The sequence below is a fragment of the Lepidochelys kempii genome, chromosome 4, assembly GCF_965140265.1.
Source record: "Lepidochelys kempii isolate rLepKem1 chromosome 4, rLepKem1.hap2, whole genome shotgun sequence".
In the NCBI taxonomy this organism is placed as follows: Eukaryota; Metazoa; Chordata; order Testudines; family Cheloniidae; genus Lepidochelys; species Lepidochelys kempii.
In genome coordinates this window covers 81,567,448-81,589,945 of record NC_133259.1, presented here as the reverse complement: position 1 = coordinate 81,589,945, position 22,498 = coordinate 81,567,448, and the positions used below count along the sequence as shown (strand labels likewise).

General features: G+C 42.8%; 1 long non-coding RNA gene across 1 annotated transcript; it reads left to right on the top strand.

Annotated features, from left to right (window-relative positions):
• Nucleotides 1-8,310: 8,310 nt before the first annotated feature.
• On the top strand, nt 8,311-15,205 carry LOC140910583 (uncharacterized). Its single transcript, XR_012158654.1, has 3 exons — nt 8,311-8,663; nt 12,392-12,969; nt 14,735-15,205. It is a non-coding gene; the product is annotated as an uncharacterized lncRNA (long non-coding RNA).
• Nucleotides 15,206-22,498: the final 7,293 nt, after the last annotated feature.

The window sequence follows — 22,498 nt, the reverse complement described above, 5'->3', positions numbered from 1 at the left end:
TCAAAGCTCAGAGAAGACCACGTAGCTGTAACTCTAGAGCTGGCCCAATTTTTAAGTGAAAAATACTGATTCAGCAACACCAAAACATTTCATGAATTCATGTCGGTTTTTCTGAATTGTTTCAGTCAAAAGAAACATTAAAAATATCAAAATACCTTCGTTTAACACCTTTGAAATGAAAAATTCAATGTTTTTAATTTGAAACTACTTTTTATTTAACAATTTTCTTTAATTTTATTTAAAAGACTAAATATTAAAAATGCTCGAAATCAAACATTTTGTTTGACCAGAAACCATTTTTTTGGGTAATGACCAAATACTAAAACATCCATTATTCACACAGATCTACATAATTCCTTCATCCAGTTATCATGCCCTCTATCCCAGGCAGGGTCAGAATGGTCATATAGAACATAGAACTATTTATTCAATCTTAAGCTTAAAAATATTCCAGGTGCTAGACCACTGCTATGTTGATCCTGTTCTAGTGCAGTGGTTCTCAAAGCCAGTCTGCTGCTTGTTCAGGGAAGGCCCCTGGCGGGCTGTGCTGGTTTGTTTACCTGCCGCATCCGCAGGTTCGGCCGATCACAGCTCCCACCGGCTGCGGTTTGCCGCTCCAGGCCAATGGGAGCTGTGGGAAGGGCAACCAGCACATCCCTCGCCGCTTCCCGCAGCCCCCATTGGCCTGGAGCAGCAAACCGCAGCCAGTGGGCGCCGTCATCGGCCGAATGTGCGGATGCGGCAGGTAAACAAACCAGCCCAGCCCGCTGGGGCTTTCCCTGAAAAAGCGGCGGACTGGCTTTGAGAACCACTCTTCTAGTGTACTCACATTTTGTTGTAAAATGATGGTGGGAGTTATACAAGATACTTCCTTTTTCACCGTAAGGGAAATTATGTATAGTGCAGTGCTTAGGAGACTGTGGTTCAATACTGTGCTCTTCATTTCAGAAAATTTGTTTTAAAAAAAGGTAAGTTTTGTTTGGAAACACAATTTTCACTTCAAAATGTTTTACATTAATTTACTTACTTATATGTTGAACATTATTTCGACACATCATGAGTAGTGGATAATGTTATATGCTACTGTTATACCAATAAAGTAAAAACCAGCAGGATCTTATTAAAGGGGGAAAGGCAAAATACCACATTTATTGTGAATACAGAAAGAATCAAAGTAAGTAGTTAGTTATAGCTATAACATTCCATTCAATCTCATATTTATTCACACACACACACACACACACAGAGGTTCTGCAAGGTTGTTATCATAGTTAACAGCCTTAGAGTTGCTCATGCCAAGCCACTGGCCAGGTATGAGGTGGGAGAAGGGCCTTGTCAGATGCACATCTGATGCTCCTGGAATTTGGTTTGCAGAATCAGACCCCCAAAGTTCTCACTTTCTAGAGTTCATTTTTATAGGAATTTCTTCCTATGCCAGTCTATTGAATTGCTTCATCATGCTGTTGCTGAATCAATCAGCAGATGGCACATTCCTGACGGCTCCGTGCTGCCAGATGTTATCTTGTTCTTTGGTTTTCCCATTCTTGAGGCTGTTGGGTGGATTCCAGTCTGCCCTCCGGGGGTCCTCTGGTTATTTCCACTTGACGCCTTCTTCAGTCAATGGACACTGGATTCTTAGGCTGGCACCTCCCTGATCATTCCGTTATTATCCGCACCAAGCATCCATCCACATACATCCTTTATCTCCATTTTAATCACAATTGTTAACACAGCGAGATGAATACAACAAAAGGGCGGGGAGTCTCTGGGTGCTGTTTCTATTGTTACAGAGTATTGCTTTGAGTCTCTCTCTGTGTGAGTAGTTGTTGTTACAAAGAATTGCTTTGAGAACAGACTCTGTCTTAGAATGTACTAACACAATTAGCAGCTTGCAAGTTTCACACACAGAGGGAGAGAAACAGTACCAAAAACCAAGAGTCCTCTTAATTAGTAATACCCTGGAATTTAAACTATGGGGAATCAAACTCATTTGTGATTTTAATACAGAACTTCTTTAATATGATCCAACACTACTACTGATGTGACATGATGAGACACTGTAATCAAAACATTTTATTTTTAAGGTTGTCAAGGCGTTTCAATCTGTACTTCATATGGATTGAAATGCCTTAACTTATTTCCTAGACCAAAGTGTCTCCTGTTTGTATCATAATGAAACAGTTTGATACTTTGATCTAGGAAATAAGTTAAGTACTGTGTTCTAGTGAGAGATGCAGCTGTGTTCAATATCCTTATTAGCCTGGAATCATTTGTCTATTTACTGTTCACTTTCGTTCTACCATTGTACAGTAACTGGAAAAATATTTGGTTTTGTTCTGACTTGGAATGAAAACAAATTTCCTGTAAAATGAAAAGTGGAATTTCCTATCAGCATCTCTGAAAGTAGGGCCATAAGGGCTCAATCTTGTACGGTGCTAACACCTGTGAGAATTGCTAAAGGCACTCAATCTCACAGGATGTGTTCAGTGTCATGTGGGAGGGAGTATTTATCAATAGACGCTATGCTTTTCAGAAAACAGCCACAGACTCACTTCTTTGCTATACAAAAGGCAGAACAGCCCCCTAACTACTACTGTATAGTATTATAGACCTATGCATAATTCCTTGTCCTCTTTATGGGCCCAATCCTACAAGCCTTACTTGCATTTGACTTGATACTGCATAACATAGTGATCAAAAAATTAGAACAAAATAAAATTAACCATGGCACACATTTAATGGATTAAAAACTGGCTAACTGACAGGTTTCAATATGTAACTGTAAACAGGGACTCATCATTGAGAGAATGTTTCCAGTATGGTTCCACAGGGATCGGTTCCTGGCTCTATGCTGTTTAACATTTTTTATCAATGAGTTTGAAGAAGCCATTAAAGTTTGCAGAAGACCCAAAAATTGGGGGCAGTGGCAAATAATGAAGAGGACAGGTCATTGATTCAGCACAAACTAGATTGCTTAGTAAACTGGGTACAAGCAAACAATATGTGTTTTAATATGGCCAAATGTATACATCTAGGAGCAAAGCATGTAGGCCCAACTTAGGGGACTCTATCCTAGGAAGCAGGGACTCTGAAAATAATTTGGGGCCTGTAGTAGATAATCAGCTAAACATGAGATCCTAGTGTGATGCTGTGGCCAAAGAGCTAATGCCCTCCTGGGGTGCCAAAACAAGGGAATCTTGAGTAGGAATAGAGTGGTTATTTTACCTCTGTATCTGGCATTGGTGTGACTGCTGCTGGAATAGCGTCCAGTTCTGGTGCCCACAATTCAAGAAGGATGTTGATGGATTGGAGAGGGGTCAGAGAAGAGCCAAACGATTGATTAAAGGATTAGAAAACTTTCCTTAAGTGATAGACTCAAAGAGTTCACTTTCACTTTATTTAGCTTAACAAATAAAAGGTTAAGGGGTGACTTGATCACAGCCTATAAGTATCTACAGGAGTTTGAATATTTAATAATGGGCTCTTCAGTCTAGTGGAGAAAAGTATAACATGATCTGATGGCTGGAAGCTGAAGCTTGACTAATTCAGTCTGGAAATGAATAAATTTTTTACAGACTAATTAACTATTGGAACAATTTACCAAGAGTGGATTCTTCATCACTGACAATTTCTAAATCAAAATTGATGATTTTCCTAAAAGATATGTCGTAGGAAATATTCTGCAGAAGTTCTTTGGGCTGTGTTATACAGGAGGTCAGACTAGATGATCACAATGGCCCCTTCTGGCCTTGGAATCTATGAATCTACTCACAAGTTACCTCATCATGTGTGTAGTCTTGCTGTAATGAATGGGTACATCACCTGCCAGGGATACTCGGGCAGCTTCATTGACCTATTTTTCATACACCAACAAGTCAAATCAGTGATATTTATGATGTGTTATTTAATGCATTAAAACAAAATTGCCAAAGGCTTGGTTCTGACCTCACACTTATTAAATGCATTGATCACAGTGTAGCTTGTCCTGATTTGCACAAATATAAGTGGAAGAATCAGGCTATAAGTAAAAATCTCAAACCTGATTTTCTCAGTTATGCACTGTCACCAACCATTACTGTATCACTTCCTTGTTACTCTTTTCAAGTCTGTCTGTACTTCATTAGGTCACATTGTGGAAAATCACAAATCCAAAATGCAAAACTGATTTAGGGGTGGTAAAACAGAGAGTTTCAGTTTTCCAAAACACTAACTAGAGAGGTTATAAAAGGACAAGAGCAATGCACATGATGTGGTTTGTTTGGCAGGCAGAAATCATGATATCACATGCACTGTCCATGATACTGCCTGACTTGTGTTTTCCAACTCCTGTGAATTAGAGAGTTTTTATTTTATTTTATTCGTGACATTTTCATATACTGCTTATCAGGTGGCATCTAAATGATTTGTCTGTCTACAACCCTCCAAGAGTAGCAGTAACAACTTCTGAAGGGTGAGATGTCCTTCTCAAAAACTGCCACCTCACAGCAATGGGAATGAAAACAAGCGTGAATAGGAATTTCTGAGATGAGCCAGAGAAACCTCCAAAATGGCTCCCTGTTGAGATCAAATGGGGGTTTGGGGGCAGTAACTATGGAAGACTAGAATTTGCACCCAGAGATTTTCCACTGCAAATGCTTGAATATGTATGTTCAAAGGCCACTCTGAAGCGAAGTCGAATCTAGCAGTAAGTCCCATCCTGCTCTTTTTGGAAGGCAAGGAAGTCAGCGCCCAGCAGCCTCCTGAAAGGATCTGCAGCTTCGGGCATACAAAGCTGCCCCTCAGAAGATACCTACTGCAGCAGAGCATGCAGGCACCTGCCATTTCAATAGCTCTTCAATCTATCCATTTAATCTTTTCAGTGGTGTCTACTGGCCAAGACACTCAGATCCTTAAGTGCTGAAGGATAGTAAGATAAGGACATCTTTAGTTCTCTTTTTGGATGTTGTCCTCTGAGCAATTCTCTCATCAACTGTTGCATTTAATACTGCACTTGCATTTGGTTAGCAGGAGGAGAATGCTCCCTTCACTTTTTCAGTGCAAAGTATTGGCAAGCATTTGGCCAGGCCTAAAGCACTATCACCTGTGTTGCATCTAGAAAAATCTTACAGTGCTCAGTGGCTGGGATCCACTTTTTTTCTTTAGTTAAATACCAGGTCAGTCCTAACCTCAGTTTAACATTCTTAGGTCTAGTCTCCAGTGCAGACTTAACTCAGGCTGAACTGCCAGTTTTTTCTCCTTACTATGTTCTGTGTTCATACGTCCACATGCCTCTATACGAGCTACATTCTGATGTAGCCACTGCTGCCTATGCTATGGGGCAGACCCCGAAGCAGCTACAGTGAATAAGTTCAACTAAGGGCCATCACAACACAGACAGGATGTCCTCCAATCCCTTCCCGTAAGCCCTCTGACCAGAAGTGGACTAGAAGTGGCTCCTGGTAAGCCAGGATGGCTTACTGGGCTCTCCTCACCCCTGTCCCCTCCCACCATGCATGACAGAGCTATGAGGGGCAGGAAAGAGAATGGGGGATGGGCAGGGACATTTGCAGGGTTTGGAAATAGTGATGGGGGATTTTCCAGATCCTAGTGTCTGGAAACTAAGGGGTAGTGAAGCCTGGTACCCTGCAGGACATGTATAGTTTGCGCTGCAGCCAACGGAGTGGGGGAATCTTCTACAGGCACCATGTTACTGATCAGCCAGCTTTGATCTAACTTGGAGAGGAAATGCAGGGCCAAAGGCCATTGAGAGTGCAGCCCCCCTGCGTGGAGAAGGTGTATGGTGTGGCAAGTGCCTCACCAGGTAGGAGTCTCAGTCTCCAGTGTGGCAGGTTTAAGGAAGAGTGGTGCTTCACACAGATGATACAGGGAAGGTGTGAGAAAGCTTACCCAAATCCCAGTAAGAGGTAAGACAACTGCCTTCCTTTACCAGGGAAACTGAGGCACAGTTAAGTAGTGCAATGGAAGACCCCAGGCAAAAGGAGGGAAGCCAAAGCAGATACAGACTACTGCATAAGATGTGATATCTATTGCTTCACATTCTGGGTCGTGCCCTCAGGATGGGTATTTTGTACTTGGCAGTCAGCTACTTCCTCAGTCGCAGCCATACTCCATGAACTAAGGGCAAATTAGGAGATGGAGAATTTATTGAGGGGTGGACAGTCCCTTCATCAGTGAAAGAGGATTCTTGGAATGGATGATTAGATGCCAGAGTCAGACTTAAAACTTGAAAGGAATGCAGTGGGAGGCATCAGGTCTGGTACGAAACAAACAAACAAAAGTTGCCTTCAGGTAAGGCCAGCAGGATTTTAGCCTTAAACACGATCCACCACAGAATTGTCTCTAGGGCTTGCTCCTCTCAGGTGTTGAGCACCCTCAGCTCATAGGAACTTCAATGGGAGCCAAGGGTTCTCGATGGGATTGCACTCTAACAGCTTTTGCAGCTCTGGTATAAATTAGTCCAATCTTACTCCAATGGAAGTCAGTGGGAGTTTTGCTATCAGACTTCAGTGGAAGCAGGATAAGGCACCTGTAGCTTTACTGTTGAGGTTTTTAATGTGAATATCTGTCAACATTATCATCAAAACATTTTGAAAAACAGGGAGTGAATTTTCTACCCTTGGATTCTATTTTTATTTTAATTTCTTCATAAATGAGGGGTCACAATCTGGCAAACAAAGGCTACCTAAAACATTGCTTATTTTAAGGTAACTTAGTTTCGGAGTAAAATATATGACTCTTTGTGACTGAAGTGGTTTATGGATCCATAATTACGTTGCTACTGCTCAGCAAGGACTTCAAATAGTGCACATTCCATTATAATCATAAAATCATAACCAGCACGCTATCACATGCAGAATATTTAATGCAATTTGAAAACAGCAATTTCCCAAATTACACAAATAGAACTAATGACAGTTGTCATTCTTCACAATGTAACTTTGTGTAGAAGACTTTAGGCTTCCATCATCTCTTCCCCCGCTCGATTTCACGTCCACGAAAGAGACAGCTCCCGGCTGAAGGTTTCAAGATAAATTTCAGGGGCTGGCGATCGTTCATGGCTGTTTGAATAGTGCAAATACTGGGTTTGAGCCACTACTGTGGCATGGCATTTATCACAGCACAACGTGAATTACCATTTTCAATCACAGCTGATAGGTCCCGAATAGAAGTATGATTTCTAGGACATTTTGTGCAGATCAGTTTTCTCGGGTTATATATTTTAGTCTCATGCGACATACCATCACATAAACGAGGTATTTCAATACAGCGATTGACATTCAGCAGAAAACACTTTCTGGGGGCTGAGAAGTTCCTATTATAGAAGCCAATGTAACTACGCACGATAAACAACACGTTCACTAAAATCAGATCCTCACTCTCTTTTTAGCAACGGCACCTCGTTTTGTCTGTCGTGCTTTTGGGGAGCGGCGAAGGCAGACTGTGTCAGATTCGTATATTTGCCCATGCATTCCCCCCCCCCCCGCCCCGAATCACGTTTTGGAAAGGAGATGAGGCTGCATTGCAAAAGAAGAACCGTCTCCACTGTGTATTTTCATGCAAAGCTGAGACGGTCGGGTGCCATCTCTCGCTCTGTCTCGCTTTTCTGTGAAGCAATGGCATGTGCCGCTCTGGGGATTCGGGTCCTGAGGTTCCCCGCCTCTTCTTCCCTACCCCCCAGCCAGCAGCTTCGCAAAGAGCTTTTCATAGCTCCCAGAGCAGATCCAAGCTCTCCTCGTCGGCTTCACTTTCGTGGCTGAGTTCGCTTGTCCGTCAGTAAAGGGTGCAATTTAGTACGAGTGCAATTACCAAGAGCTATTAACGCAACCGGTACAAAAACCAAGTAAATAAAAAAGCAGCCCCAAATACTGTCACACAGAGCTCGAAGGGCACCGACCTCGGCTTACAGCGCCAGGGGAGGAAGGACGGGTGCCTACGCTTGCACCGCGCGCGCGGCGTTGTCCAGAGGAATCAATGAAGGAATGAATGAATGAATGAATGGGGAGAGCCGGGAAAAGAATGAATGGGGCCCGGCTGCGCAGCCACACGCCGCCCGCTCGCAATGAATGAACCGCCCCTCGGCCGCGGCGCCCCAGCGCCGCACCGGGGCGCTGTTGCCCCGCCGCGGCGGCGGCGGCGGCGGCTGGTGGAATCCCCCGGCCGCGCACGTGGCCGGGGCGGAGGAGGCCGAGCGCCGCCAACGCTAGATGTCACCTGGAGGCAGCCGTGGCGGAGGCCGCTGCTGTGGTGGGGGCGGGGGCGAGGGGAGGCTATAAAAGTAACTCCGCGGCACGTGCACACTTCAGGGAAACTTCAGAGCCCGGCCGCGGCCGTAGAAGGCGCTGGGGCTGCCTGCGCCGCGCCGGGCACCCTCCCTGTGAGCCGGGCGGGCGGATCCCCGAGGGCTGCAGGCGAGCCCGCTCCTTGCCCCAAGGTGGCCCTGGGATGTTGGGCGAGTGAGGCGGGGGCGAGGAGGAGCAGCAGCATGAGCGGCAATGGGAGCGGGCTGAACGCCTCCCACCCGCCCGCGGAGCTCAGCCTGGACCGGCCCGCCTGGGTGGCTTCCACTTTGGCCGCCATCCTCATCTTCACCATCGTGGTGGACGTGCTGGGCAACCTGCTGGTCATCCTGTCCGTGTACAGGAACAAGAAGCTGCGGAACGCTGGTAAGGAGAGGGGAGGGGTTGCTCAGTGGTTTGAGCATTGGCTGGCCAAACCCAGGGTGGTGAGTTCAATCCTTGAGGGGGCTATTTAGGGAGCTGGGGCAAAAATTGGGGATTGGTCCTGTTTTGAGCAGGGGGTTGGACTAGATGACCTCCTGAGGTCCCTTCCAACCTTGATATGAGTCTAAGGGCAAGGGGGGGGCAGTGTGTGTGTGTGTGGGGCGGGGGCTTGCCAGCTCCAGCGCCTTCACCCCAGCTGACCAGCTTCGCTCAGGCGTCGGGCGCTGCTAGCCCGCGGCTGTCTCACGCCAACCTGACGGGCACGGAGAGTTCGGGCCCCGGGAGGGCTGGTCCTCATTGCCTTGGCGCTGCGGCGTGGGAAGCTTGTGGCAAACGCGTCCCGCTCCGCAGCGGTGCAGAACGCGAGCCTCAGGTCAGCCCACTTCTGCAGAGCTATTTTTAACCGGCCTCGACTGGCGCTTTTCTCGCTGTTGGAGCCTTGCTCGTTTGTAGCTAAAACTCGGGATGGGTATTCGGGGGGTGGGGGTTTAAAAGTCCCTGCAAGACCGCGGATACAGTATGCGACAGATGTTTCACGGCAAATCGGCGCTCAAGCTCTGTGATGTGTATTTTTAGCAATTGCAGCCAAACCGTGGTGCTATTTAAAGCTTTCGTTCAGTAAAAGTGTGAGCCGGTATAACAAACAAGCTTTGCTTTGCAAAGAATGAAACGTGGAGGGTGGATGCCGGAGTTTGTAGTATGTGAACAGACCAGATGTCACGCTACCGATCTCTAAGTTGAATATTGCTTAATACGTCTCTCTGCATAAAAGAACAGGGTTGTGACACCTGACAAAGTCCAAAGGTTTAGTTATGGCTGATGCATAATTCAGAATAAAAGCACAAAGTTGATCAGCATCTCTCTTTATTCACCAACTACTTGCTGTTTACTTCTGTTAAAGACTGAAGCCATCTGACAGAAAATCAGATTTAGGCATGCCTCAGAAAAGTGGATTTTTGACAGGATAGGATCTGTGACGGGCTATTGGGTAAATCCCTCTTAGTTTACTGATTATTGGTCCGACAGACAGGAACTTCTCCTTCAGAGGCTCTGCTTTATCAGGTCAGACCAGCTGCTGCGCACGTGTACCAAATCTGTGCACTCAAAACCGTTTCGAAACTGTCATTGAAAAAAAAAAAAAAAAGAGGGAATATATGCAGGGAGCTGCGGTGCTAAACAAAACAGCTATTTCTGTGTTGCTATTTTTTCCTCCCCCCTAAACCAGGGGTCTCCAAACTTCATGAGAGGAGGGCCATATTAGATTTTTTGAAGGGGCTTCGCGGGCTGAAGTAACTGAAATAAATGAAATATTTGCAAAATCATTTAAAAAAAACACTACTCTACTCTGTGTCAGTGTTGCATTAAATTCTAAATCAGGTGTAAAAATTAATCAATGCAGGTACTGTGAAATCACACAATATTTGTTGATACGTTAAAAATCATTTCACATTTTTTTTATTTCTAAAAACTCACATTTGTATCATACAAATACACATATTCAAAACTAAAGAAATATTATTGTAGAATTAGTGAGAAGTATGGGACTGATGTTTTTCTGACAACACCGCATTTAGCTGTGGTTCAAAGTTAGCGTTCCCTAGCACCAAAATTGATTGTAAATGTTCATCAGACAAGGTCGATCTGTAGTGGGATTTCACATATTTCATCATCGAAAATGTTTTTTCGCACACATAAGTAGTGCCAAACACTGACATTAATCCACAGACAGAGTTTTTTACATGAGCATATTGATCACTTGACAGGCATTTATAGAACTCTACCAGACTTCCTTCCTTATGTTTGTCCTTCAACATGTCATAGGATTGCAGGTCAGTCACTTCCATTTGAAGTTCAAATGACTGCTCCGCGTGCCTACTCACCCATCAGCACAAAGCAGGCAGGCTGCAGCTATCTGTGCCCGCCTGTTTGCTTCTCCTGCTTGGCTGCAGCAACAACTCGTCCCTAAGTTGGCTCCCAGAGGCACTCACCCCCTGCACAGCTCAGCTGTGCTGCCCTCACCCCTGCATGAGCTCCTGCCGCGGCCCCTCCCCCTGCCTGCTCCTCCTGCCTACTCAGCTGTTCGCGGCTTCTCCCCTGTTGGTCGAAGGGTGGACAAATGGAAGCCTGGGGCCGCAGTTTGGAGACCCCTGCCCTTAACTGTTGTAAAGGACTGGTTCCGGTTATTGATGAATGGCCTGCAGAATTTTCGTGTTCACGCCACAGAAGTCAGCTGAGTTAGACTGGCTTGAGACTGGTGTTAGAGATGAAGCTTGGTTTTGAATCTAGACAACTGCCATGTAACTGTTCTCTGTTTGTATTATAAATCTAACTGACACTGCATAAAAGGTTTCTAAGGTCACTTTCTAAGTAAGGTAATTAAAATCGTTTATAGTTTTCATTTCAAGGAATAAAGAAGAGGACGACTTGTGGCACCTTAGAGACTAACCAATTTATTTGAGCATGAGCTTTCGTGAGCTACAGCTCACTTCATCGGATGCATGCTGTGGAAAATACAGAAGATGTCAATAAGCATGATTAAAATGAAGGCAAACTTCTTTTCTTATGTAGTTATCACTGATCTGAGCCTTCTGTCACTTACCTTGATGTAAATAAGGAGTACTTCCATCAAAACCAAAAGTGGTGTGAGATCAGAATCAGATTCTAGAATTCCAAGTCAAGCTGAACTTTGTCTTGCCATTTTTTCTCATTTAGACCTTTCTTTTTATCTTAGGGATTTTTTGTTGAAGTAGGTGTATATTTTTAATGGGTCTGTGGGTGAGAGTTAATGGATTTAGATAAACCCCTCATGTTAATTCACATTCCTCAGTTCTTCTCTTGGGAATTTGAAGTCTAGAGATCCATAGTAACAGACCCACAAAATATAGTGATGTGTACCCGAGAGTAGAATTGACTCCTTAGACTTTTATATCTATATTTGTTCTGCTTTAGCTCTCAGCACATCCCACTCATATTCTTTCAAATGCTCACTTTTCACGTTTCTCACTCTCTGCCTTTTTCTTCTCAGTGCCTATTGAGAACTGCAGCAAACTATGATAACATAGAGCTAAGGCCAGAGAACGTTTTGGGATATTGAATTGTATTAGGCTAGGTTGTGGGACAGATACTGCTGTAATTTAACTAAGAAACTGGTTTATAGTAGGAAATAATTCATATTGTGTTTTAGGATATAATTTACTAGTAAAACAAAGTAGTTTCCTAGGAGATAGATTAAAACTTCTGTCCTGTAAGAAAAACTTTGAATATTTTGATGAAAGAAAATGTATGGACTTCAGGATCTTGGGAAACATAGAAAATGGTTAAACGAACAAATTTTATAATCCTGTAACTTTTTAGGCCCCACCCAGCAAAAATTTAAGCTGATCCGTAATGATGTGAGTAGCCCCATTGAACGTTACACTGAATTCAGTGGGACCACTCATGAGTAAAGTTATCCATGTATGTAAGTATTTCCAGGATCCGGGCCTAATATTATTTTGATTGGGGAAAGGAGGATTTTCTTTAATTTTAGTGCTGTTAAATCAGGATATTTAGTAACAGGCTAAATTTTAAATGTCAGGTTATTGATACATCTTATTTATAATTTGTTAATTATAAGGAAAGTTGCAACTAATTGCAGAGCCATAATGAGAAAGAAACTTCTGATTTTGCAGCATCATATATTAATGAGTCATTTGCTGACCCATTCCTTGAGGAAAAAAGGACACGGCCTGAAAATTCCACCTGAAACAGGTCAGGGAGGAGCAGAAGATGCCTTCTGAAGAATATGTATTTCAGTGAAGATTACTCTTCCTTCTGAAAAAGAGGACAAACTGAACTATGGAATATTTAACATTGTACCAAAACAGGTGGATGTGGTGGGGGAAAATATCTTGCATCTCCATCTCTCTATTATATATATATATATATATATATACGCACACATACGTACACACACACACACGCACTTTTTTTGGAAGATCACTACAACGTCAATCTGTGGACTTCTTTTATTGCTAAAATATGCCCTGGGGAATAGTAGGAAAACCTAGAAAAACCTTCACAAGAAGTGGTATCACCTGCCTGCCAGTCAGAAGGTTAGTGAGGTACTGTGATCAAAGCAAAGGAGTCAGTATCTCAAAGAAGCTTTGTCTCAGCACGCGAGGAGTGTCTGATACAACAGACTCCTTCATAGTCACAGACGTGGCTTCAGTAGATGCTCTTCTAGACACAGAAGCCGATGATGCAACTGGTAGGATCCTCTTTTATTTAATGTACTTGACTGTAATGAATTTCATAGTTCTGACCTAATGTTATGGTGATTTTTACGATCAACATATTACTAGGCCACGTTCAGTCTTGGTGCAAGCAGCTGTGTTCTAGGTCCCATTGGCTTACACCAGGACTGAATTTGGCTCCTGATGTCTTTTAACTTTGGCACAGATTTAATGGGAAACATTCAAGGCATAAGGATTCTGATGTTTTAAGTCTTGACCTGATGTCCAGGTCGATGAAACTTTAGTAAGCCATTCATGTGCTTGCTTTCTTATTTTTTTATAAAGAGGTTCAGTATAAATCATGGAATGTATTTCATGGTTCTTTGTTAATGCTTATAGCTCTGCCTGATAAATTCTTTTAACAAAAGTCCTGAGTTGAAAAATTAAAGACACAGATTTTTGCTGAGTTGCTCTGCTCAGTGTTGCAAACGCTAAAGTGACTTAGGCTCTTAAGTGCGTAAGGCCCAGATTCTCAAAGACATTTAAATTCTGAAATCAGGGGGAGTTAGGTGCCTAAATAGCTTTTGAGGCTCTAGCTAAATCACTTGTGAATATGAGACTTCGACTCCTGAGTCACTTAGGCCTTTCAGCACTGAGTAGAGCAATGCCTAAATAGTTTAAAAATCTGGGCCAAAGTGACTGGCCTCAGGGAAGGTAAGTGGGGAAATACAGATAGTTTTCAAACCATTGCATAATGTTATTACTAAAAAAGCAATATATTAGAGCACCTCAGTGAATGTAGAAAGCAGGTAACTTAAAGAAGTTTATAAAATGGTATAAGTAAGAATTCATATGATTGACTGTCCTTATGCCTTCATTGTTCTCCTTGTCAAGAAAACAATGCATCAAGAACAAGGCGATGAAGCAGTTGTAAAAATTAGCTTATTACGTGGTAAGTTAAAAATGATTTCTCCCCTATTAGGGTCTCATTCTACACTCTTTGCACATGCACAAAACGACCATTGTAATCACTGGGAGCTTTGCATACACAAGGACTGCAGGTTTGGGACCTTACTAGTTAATGAAGGGAGCTGCTTTCAGTCTTATCCCTCTTGATCTTCCTCTTCCCCTTCCAAACTGTATTATTTTGGCCAAGTTAATTGTTTTTGCATGGCTACTTGGAGGAGCCAGCATAAAGGAGTCATAAAGTGGTCTTAAGAGCCACCCACTGAATTCCTGGGGAGCTAAATTGGGTTCAGGGAGCATAGTTTGTAAAGACAGGACCAAGAATGTCAGTGCGTGAGGTTGAGAGCAGCCTCAAATTAAATTTGTATGTTCATTTGGGACATCTAGGAAAAAATGAAGGACAGCTACTTATGTGAAATGTGTTTTTAAAAAGTCCCTTTAAATAAAAAATAACCTAAAGTATTTTTATTAATACTGTTGTATTTTTAGAATCCGGGGCACAGTCAGTTGGAATCCTGCATGTGGAGGGCTTACAGAATTGGGCTCTTGCTTTTTAAAAATTAAATATGTTGCATAGCAGCATATTAATCTGGTTGGTGAAGAGACTTCTTAGTTTCAGTATTTACATTTATTGGAAATATTATACATGGGGGTTTTCAGATGATCAGAGAGCAGCTTTCATTCAGCCTTTTCATTCTGTTAATTGTTCTTGATGATCTGTTTTTTTATGTCAAGACATTCTTCAACAGAGTATTTGTCATGTTCTGTTTACAAAAAGAAATGAAACTTCTTCTGTTGTGAAACAGACTAAAGGAATTATTGTCTTTATTACAGATTTCCCTGGATGACTTTTGCATACCCTGGGAGAAAATGGGTAGCCCAAGAAATGTTTGGATCATCAGAGAGAACAGCTGTAGAAGACCAAATAATAGCACGTGAAATAAGGGTCTCGAAGAAAATTGACTGACATATTGATGGCAGTGAACATTGGTATTTCAGACTTGAGTTACTTCAGGTAGCAAAAATGGTAAGCCAATTGGGGGTGGAGGGGGAAATGTCTAGCTGAGTTGTTGAACTTGTCCACCTGATGGACAGAATTACAAAGCAAAATGTACAGTTTTGGACAAAGCAATTCCTTTAGAGTAGTAAATGGTGGTTTTTGGTTAATAATTTGTTCAAGCTTAGGGTTCACTTCAGCAACTTGTTGAAGTGGGACCTTGTCCTTTCAGTAACCAAAAATTAGGGGTAAGCATTTTAAAAAAAAGTGTGGGTTTTTTTTTTTTTTAGTTTTTGTCTTTCCTTACTCTTCCTGCCAGTTTTTAATTTTATGAACTGGCTTACCTTTTTGGAGGCACTGTTTCTTGTCTCTTGCTGTCATGAAACACTGTTTCTGGTTGGAAACACTTTTCTTTGTCTCTTCTAGATTTTGGTTCACCCCTTTTCTGTTTTTTCTTCTGGTTTTTTTTTTCTATTCTTCGTCTGTTGTCTCTAGTCTCTTTTAACTTCCTCTCTTCCTCCACTCCCCCCCAGTACTCTGCTACTCTTTTTCTTTTACTCTTTGCTGTTTTTTCTTTTCCTTCACCACTATACATGTTTCTAGCATAATGACAATTCTAGTTTCTAATGATAGAAATGCTACCAGCAGTAGATATCAGATACCAGTAGGACCACTAACAAACCCTCTTAGACATTGTGGCTTGCTTTCATAGGGAAATAAAAATTCTGCAATGTCAGACCAGGATTCAGAGTAGCAGCCGTGTTAGTCTGTATCCACAAAAAGAAAAGAAGGACTTGTGGCACCTTAGAGACTAACACATCCAGAGTGCAATTTTGCAGTCTGAAAAAACACCTTGCACCCTTTCTGTTGACAACCTCTTTTTCTTATGTACTTGCTTCAAAACTTCCTGAAATATCTCACTAAAGTTCCACTTTTGAGTAATGGAACTCCTCCAGGTAGGACATGATTACTAAATGAGTTCTTTTTGGAATGAGACACAAATGTGTGTTAATAGCTTTTAAAAAAAATTTATGGGTCTTTTGTAAACAAATAAACATGTATTTAATATGTTTGTAAATAATGCTTGAGACTTTATTATATAAATACTACCAAGATAATAGTACCCTTTCAGTAGGGTAGCTCTTCCAAAGTCCACCTGCACTGGGAGCAATGATTGAGCTGAATAGGGTTGTAAAGCTGTGTATCTTTCATGCTGAAATGAGTCTCCCCATTCTTTTGAACTATGTCATTTTAAGGATGGAAAATACAATGAAACAAACTAAATAAGAATCCTATGGTATGCCAGAGAACAGATTTGTCAACCCTGTGGGCATGCTGCAAACCCCATCTTCCTCTCCTATGTTAGGCTATTGAGGAGGGTGTGGGTTGGAAAAAATATATTTAGGGGCAATCTTTGGTTTATATTGTGATTTGTAACTTATGGGATGGGTTACTTTGAGCACTGGATGGACACCTTTCATTGTGCAGTAATATGTGCAATAATAAATAATACAAAAGCTCCAAGTTCAGTATTTTTTTAAAAGCGCAAAACCATGTCAGTTTCCATTTAAAAGCAGTTTTCCACCAGAAATGTCTTCAACCAACTCACCCCAATAGCTAGAAGACTGAAACAAAGAAATCATACCTGACTATCACAGCTTCTGGTTCCACACTCTTTCAGGCAGGGTTAGCACCTGCTCAGGAATTCTGTTCTTGATTCTTCTGTGCTTACTGCCTTGTTTGGCGTACCTTGTAAAGCCACAGTTACAGAAATACGGAGATACTGCATTACTTTGTTTGCATACTGCTACCTTCTTTTCCCTTCAGCCCCAAAGATTTCCCATCATCCTCCCTTTCTCGGTCTCCCTCCTCAAGTTTCTTCCTCCCCAACATCCATGGCTTGTTTTTCCCCATTCAGACACTCCTGTTTCCCTCCATAACATACTAACTATATAGACTCTTCCTAAGGCGTGGTCCCTAACCTACACATGATTACGGAGATGTGGCTTTAGTGATTACTTCACACTATGCGGTGCTACATCCATGTGATTAGATTAGGGACCATTCTCCAAACTCCTGGAGGACTCTGAACAGTCTTTATAACTTAGAGTTCTAGGACATACCTAAAGGACTCAAAATATGGAGATTCAAGCTTGGAGCACCTCTCCCTCATGCCCCAGCTCTTCCAGCAAAAACAGGAGATAAAGGCAGGGCCGGCTCTAGGCACCAGCAAAACAAGCAGGTGCTTGGGGCAGCGCATTTCTAGGGGCGGCATCCTGGCGCCGGCCATGCCGCCCCTAGAAATGTGCCTCCACCGCCCCAGCTCGCCTCCACTCCGCCTCTGCCCACTCCCCTGAGCATGTCGCCGCCTCTCTGCTTCTCCCCGCTCCCTCCCAGGCTTGCCGTTTCGCACGGGGGAGGCAGCGGTGGTGGAGCGGAGGTGAGCTGGGGCAGGGAGCGGTTCCTCTTCCCCCCCCCCCTCCGTTACTTCCTGTGCTCCCCCCCCACCCCCGCTCCCCTCGGCTCCGCCTGCTCCCCTGAACGCGCTGCCTCTCCCTCACCTGAGAGGGAAGGGGGAGAAGCAGAGCGGCGGCATGTTCAGGGGAGCAGGCGGAGTGGAGGTGAGCTGTTGCGGGGGGGAGCCACAGGAAGCAATGGGGGGGGGAATGCGGCACGCCCGGAGGAGGAGACAGGGCTGGGGATTTGGGGAAGGGGTTGGGAAGGAGCGGAGTTGGGGTGAGCCAGGGGGTGGGGGGACACGAAATAAAAGCAGGGGCGGCCAAAAAAGTTTGGCCTCACCTCAGTCCCTGGAAAAATCATGGAGCAGGTCCTCAAAGAATCAATCCTGAAGCACTTGCATGAGAGGAAAGTGATCAGAAACAGCCAGCATGGATTCACCAAGGGAAGGTCATGCCTGACTAATCTAATCGCCTTTTATGATGAGATTACTGGTTCTGTGGATGAAGGGAAAGCAGTGGATGTATTGTTTCTTGACTTTAGCAAAGCTTTTGACACGGTCTCCCATAGTGTTCTTGTCAGCAAGTTAAGGAAGTATGGGCTGGATGAATGCACCATAAGGTGGGTAGAAAGCTGGCTAAATTGTCGGGCTCAACGGGTAGTGATCAATGGCTCCATGTCTAGTTGGCAGCCGGTATCAAGTGGAGTGCCCCAGGGGTCGGTCCTGGGGCCGGTTTTATTCAATATCTTCGTAAATGATCTGGAGGATGGTGTGGATTGCACTCTCAGCAAATTTGCGGATGATACTAAACTGGGAGGAGTGGTAGATACGCTGGAGGGGAGGGATAGGATACAGAAGGACCTAGACCAATTGGAAGATTGGGCCAAAAGGAATCTGATGAGGTTCAATAAGGATAAGTGCAGGGTCCTGCACTTAGGACGGAAGAACCCAATGCACAGCTACAGACTAGGGACCGAATGGCTAGGCAGCAGTTCTGCAGAAAAGGACCTAGGGGTGACAGTGGACGAGAAGCTGGATATGAGTCAGCAGTGTGCCCTTGTTGCCAAGAAGGCCAATGGCATTTTGGGATGTATAAGTAGGGGCATAGCGAGCAGATCGAGGGACGTGATCGTTCCCCTCTATTCGACATTGGTGAGGCCTCATCTGGAGTACTGTGTCCAGTTTTGGGCCCCACACTACAAGAAGGATGTGGATAAATTGGAGAGAGTCCAGCAAAGGGCAACAAAAATGATTAGGGGACTGGAACACATGAGTTATGAGGAGAGGCTGAGGGAGCTGGGATTGTTTAGCCTGCAGAAGAGAAGAATGAGGGGGGATTTGATAGCTGCTTTCAACTACCTGAAAGGGGGTTCCAAAGAGGATGGCTCTAGACTGTTCTCAATGGTAGCAGATGACAGAACGAGGAGTAATGGTCTCAAGTTGCAGTGGGGGAGGTTTAGATTGGATATTAGGAAAAACTTTTTCACTAAGAGGGTGGTGAAACACTGGAATGCGTTACCTAGGGAGGTGGTAGAATCTCCTTCCTTAGAGGTTTTTAAGGTCAGGCTTGACAAAGCCCTGGCTGGGATGATTTAACTGGGAATTGGTCCTGCTTTGAGCAGGGGGTTGGACTAGATGACCTTCTGGGGTCCCTTCCAACCCTGATATTCTATGATTCTATGATTCTATGATTTTGCTTGGGGCTGCAAAAATCCTAGAGCCAGCCCTGGATAGAGGCATATGCTCGTGAAACCAGTAGGGAGTGTCCTAGCGGGATTCAGGAAATTGACCTCTGGTTTGGTAGTTTCCACCAGTACAAATAAAATGAGATTAAAATGCTATCAGTTTAGAATAGGGGCATTTCCCCACACTTTGCATGTGTGTGACTAAGTGACTGTACATGTTACATGACAGTGGAGAAATAGATCTTCCGCCTGTTGGTTTAGAAGTTGAAGTCCGGGTACAAAATTTGAAGAGGATGCACGATCATTTTCTCTTCTAATGACAAAAAGGAGATCCAAAAAGTAATTGTATTTCAAATGTACTTTTTATGGTTTATCGGCTTTTCAAAGTTTTTTTTAAATTTTTATAACATACTTCTGTAAAGCCAATGAGTTTTAAACAGTTAACATTTGGAGCAACTCAGAATTGAAAAGTTTATTTTGATCATAAAATCATGTTACATAGATATTTTATAGAGATTATGTATGTACTATGCATTAAATGTATAACGTCCATTTTTCAGTCATTAAAGATGACATTCCTTGCAAAGGTAGAAAACAGGATACAAACTATTCTTTCCTTTGACTCATGTCGCCACATTTACTCATAAGATTCTCATTGATATTAATGAATGAATGAATTAATTAATTAATTAGCTAAATCCCCTTTGGCAATGCAATGTATGTGGTTGACGGCCCTCTTCCCCTTTCAAGAATGGATTTCAGCTTCACTTCACTTAACTGGCCTATATGACAATCAGATTTATGGGAATAGTGCTTCATGGTGGCTGAAAGGCAAACAAATCTGGGACTCCTATAAAGCTATTCAATTGGGTTGCCATCTGCAAGGCCCAAGATTCATGTGTATACTTCTCTCTGGACCCTACATCTTCACCCTTCTTCAAATAACTCTGCCATAAAAACAGGGGAAAGGTTTGTGATCCAGAGGGCGAGGTCCAATTGGGAATTTGATCAAAACTAATGTGTTTTCCCAGGGGACTCAGTTTATGTCCACAGAGCTCTCATTCCATGCCACAGGCACTGGAATGTGAATGGTAAACTGCATTATCACCTTAGCCTGTCACTGTTGGGATGGAGCCCGCTGCAGGTTTAGCAGTATTTTCTGAGCAGGACTTCCTTGGGTTAGGACTTTCCAAGTAAATAAATCCTCCCCATGTCCTAACACAGGAATCAGTTCTTATCTTGCTGATTGATATTCCATGTGACTAATCAAGAACATAGCTTTTGTTAGTAGGCCATGTCAACTAAACCTGAATAGGAGTACAGTACTACTGTACAATCTTGTATTAGTCAGCCACAGAAAGCATTTAGGGCCTGATTTTCAGACATGCTGAACACTCAAACTCCATTTGAAGTCAATGGGAACTCTGATAATTCGTTACCTTTGACAAATAGGTAAAAAAGCCCATGCAGGTCTTTCCTTGTCTGACCACTCAGGAGCTATTGGCCAAGCAGATGGAGGGGTAAGTGCCATGTACAGTCTTGAAGATTTCCATGCAGTCTTTATATGGGAGATGAAGGTAATGAGTGTGTGGAGGAGGAATACTGGAAGTCCCAGAAGCAGACTGCTTATGTGAGTAGTAGGAAATTTGCTACAGTAAATTTCAACAAAAGTGGGGTTTTTTATCAAAATTTTCCCTGAAGTGTTTTTTGTCAAAACACCAAAAACTGACACATTTTGTCCAAAATGAATGTTTTTCCATCCAAAAACTGCAATATTTCAGTCCAAAGCTAAAAACTTCTTGCCTTTCAGGCATTTGTTTCCTAAAATTTTCCCCCAAAAGCAGGTGCTTTTCATGAAAAAATGTGTTTAATGCAAACCGCAATTTTCAACTGAAAAACAGTTTCAGTGGAAAACTTTGAGCAGCCCTTGTGGGTAGTCTCCTCTCCATTGTCAGCAGCAACAAACTTACTTAATGCCTCTACTGTCAACATCAATAAGGTAGATTGAGTGAGCCTTCCTACTTCCAGCTAATTATAAAGACCTGTTCCTTTCCCAATCTGTCTTGGGGGCAAATAAGTGAATTTATTTCACCCCTAGAGTTGACAGAGTGGTATGACCCAATTGGAGGTGGGGAAAGAACAAGTTTAGCATGTACACCTGGAAAGCCTGAAAGGACAAAAGTTACTTCCACGTTCACTTCTCATTACATGACACCTTTCACCCCTTCACTCTTTGAGCAGCTCTGTAATTCCTGGCTGTTGAGCTAGAGCGGTGTATTAGCATTTTTGCTTTTCTTCAGCTCCCCTTGGATAGGTTAGCCTGTGTCAATATCCACAGTCTTATTTTGAGACAGTGGTGATGCTTTGCTAGGATAGGACCCTAAGATCTTTTAGGTTTGGTGAAGAGCTAGACACTGGCCATTAACTTTAAATAAATGTTCTCTGTATAAATTCATATGGACTAAATTCATTCCTGGTACAACTTCATTGACTTCAAAAGGAGTTTCTCTAGTTTAGGCAACTTTCTAATACTGAATGGGGAGCAAATTAGTATGGGTGATCTACAAATAAAATGTTTTTAAACATTGTTTTTATTTTATTAGTAATGTGCATGCATTTGTCATGGCTCAATTATGGGAAATCTTTACATAGAAAGTATCTCTTCAGATTATCTTTTGCTGAATTCATTTTTACTGGGATTCCATCTGATTATAATACTTCAGCAGTGTAATACTGTTAATCTAACATTCAGGTTCATATGATTATGATTTACTAACAATCTGTGTTAATGTTTTAGTAATGCAGTGGTTAATAATAGGGCATTTAGATAATTACAGTTTTTAATATGATTCAATTTGCAAATTGTTTTTAATTACTGATATATTTACAGACTGGAAGTGTAATATTTTTGTAACTGTGGGATTCCAGGATGGCTTTTTCTACAGTTAAAACGTACCAACCCTTTTGTTGTTACCATGTGAATGGTTTTAAAGAAACAAAATAAATGTTTTTCCATATTCCAATTGAGCATGCGGATGTTCATTAATCTGTTTCTTTAAACACATTATTTTTTTGAGATCATGAAATTTGAATATTTTTGGCTCCGAGCTAAGTGAAACTAAAACTACATGGCATGGAGCAGAGCGGACCTCATCAAATCATGAAAATTATGCTACAAAGCAGGGGAGTGGACTCTTGTAGTGTGCTTTCCCGGCACCTGAGCTGTGAAGCCCTCCACACGAAGAAAACGTGTTTGGGGCTCTGCAGCTTTTGGGAGGTACTGTGACTGGCTGAAATATCATGGGTCTGGGGAACAGTTTCTCAACACAGAATGTTCCCCTTCGGAACCTGTAGATTTTCCCACCGAAAGCTCAGCAGAAGTTAATAGTATTCATTGGAGCCTTGAATTCCATTGTTTCTACCTTAGATAGAGGGACCAAAGCAACGTGGCTGCTCAG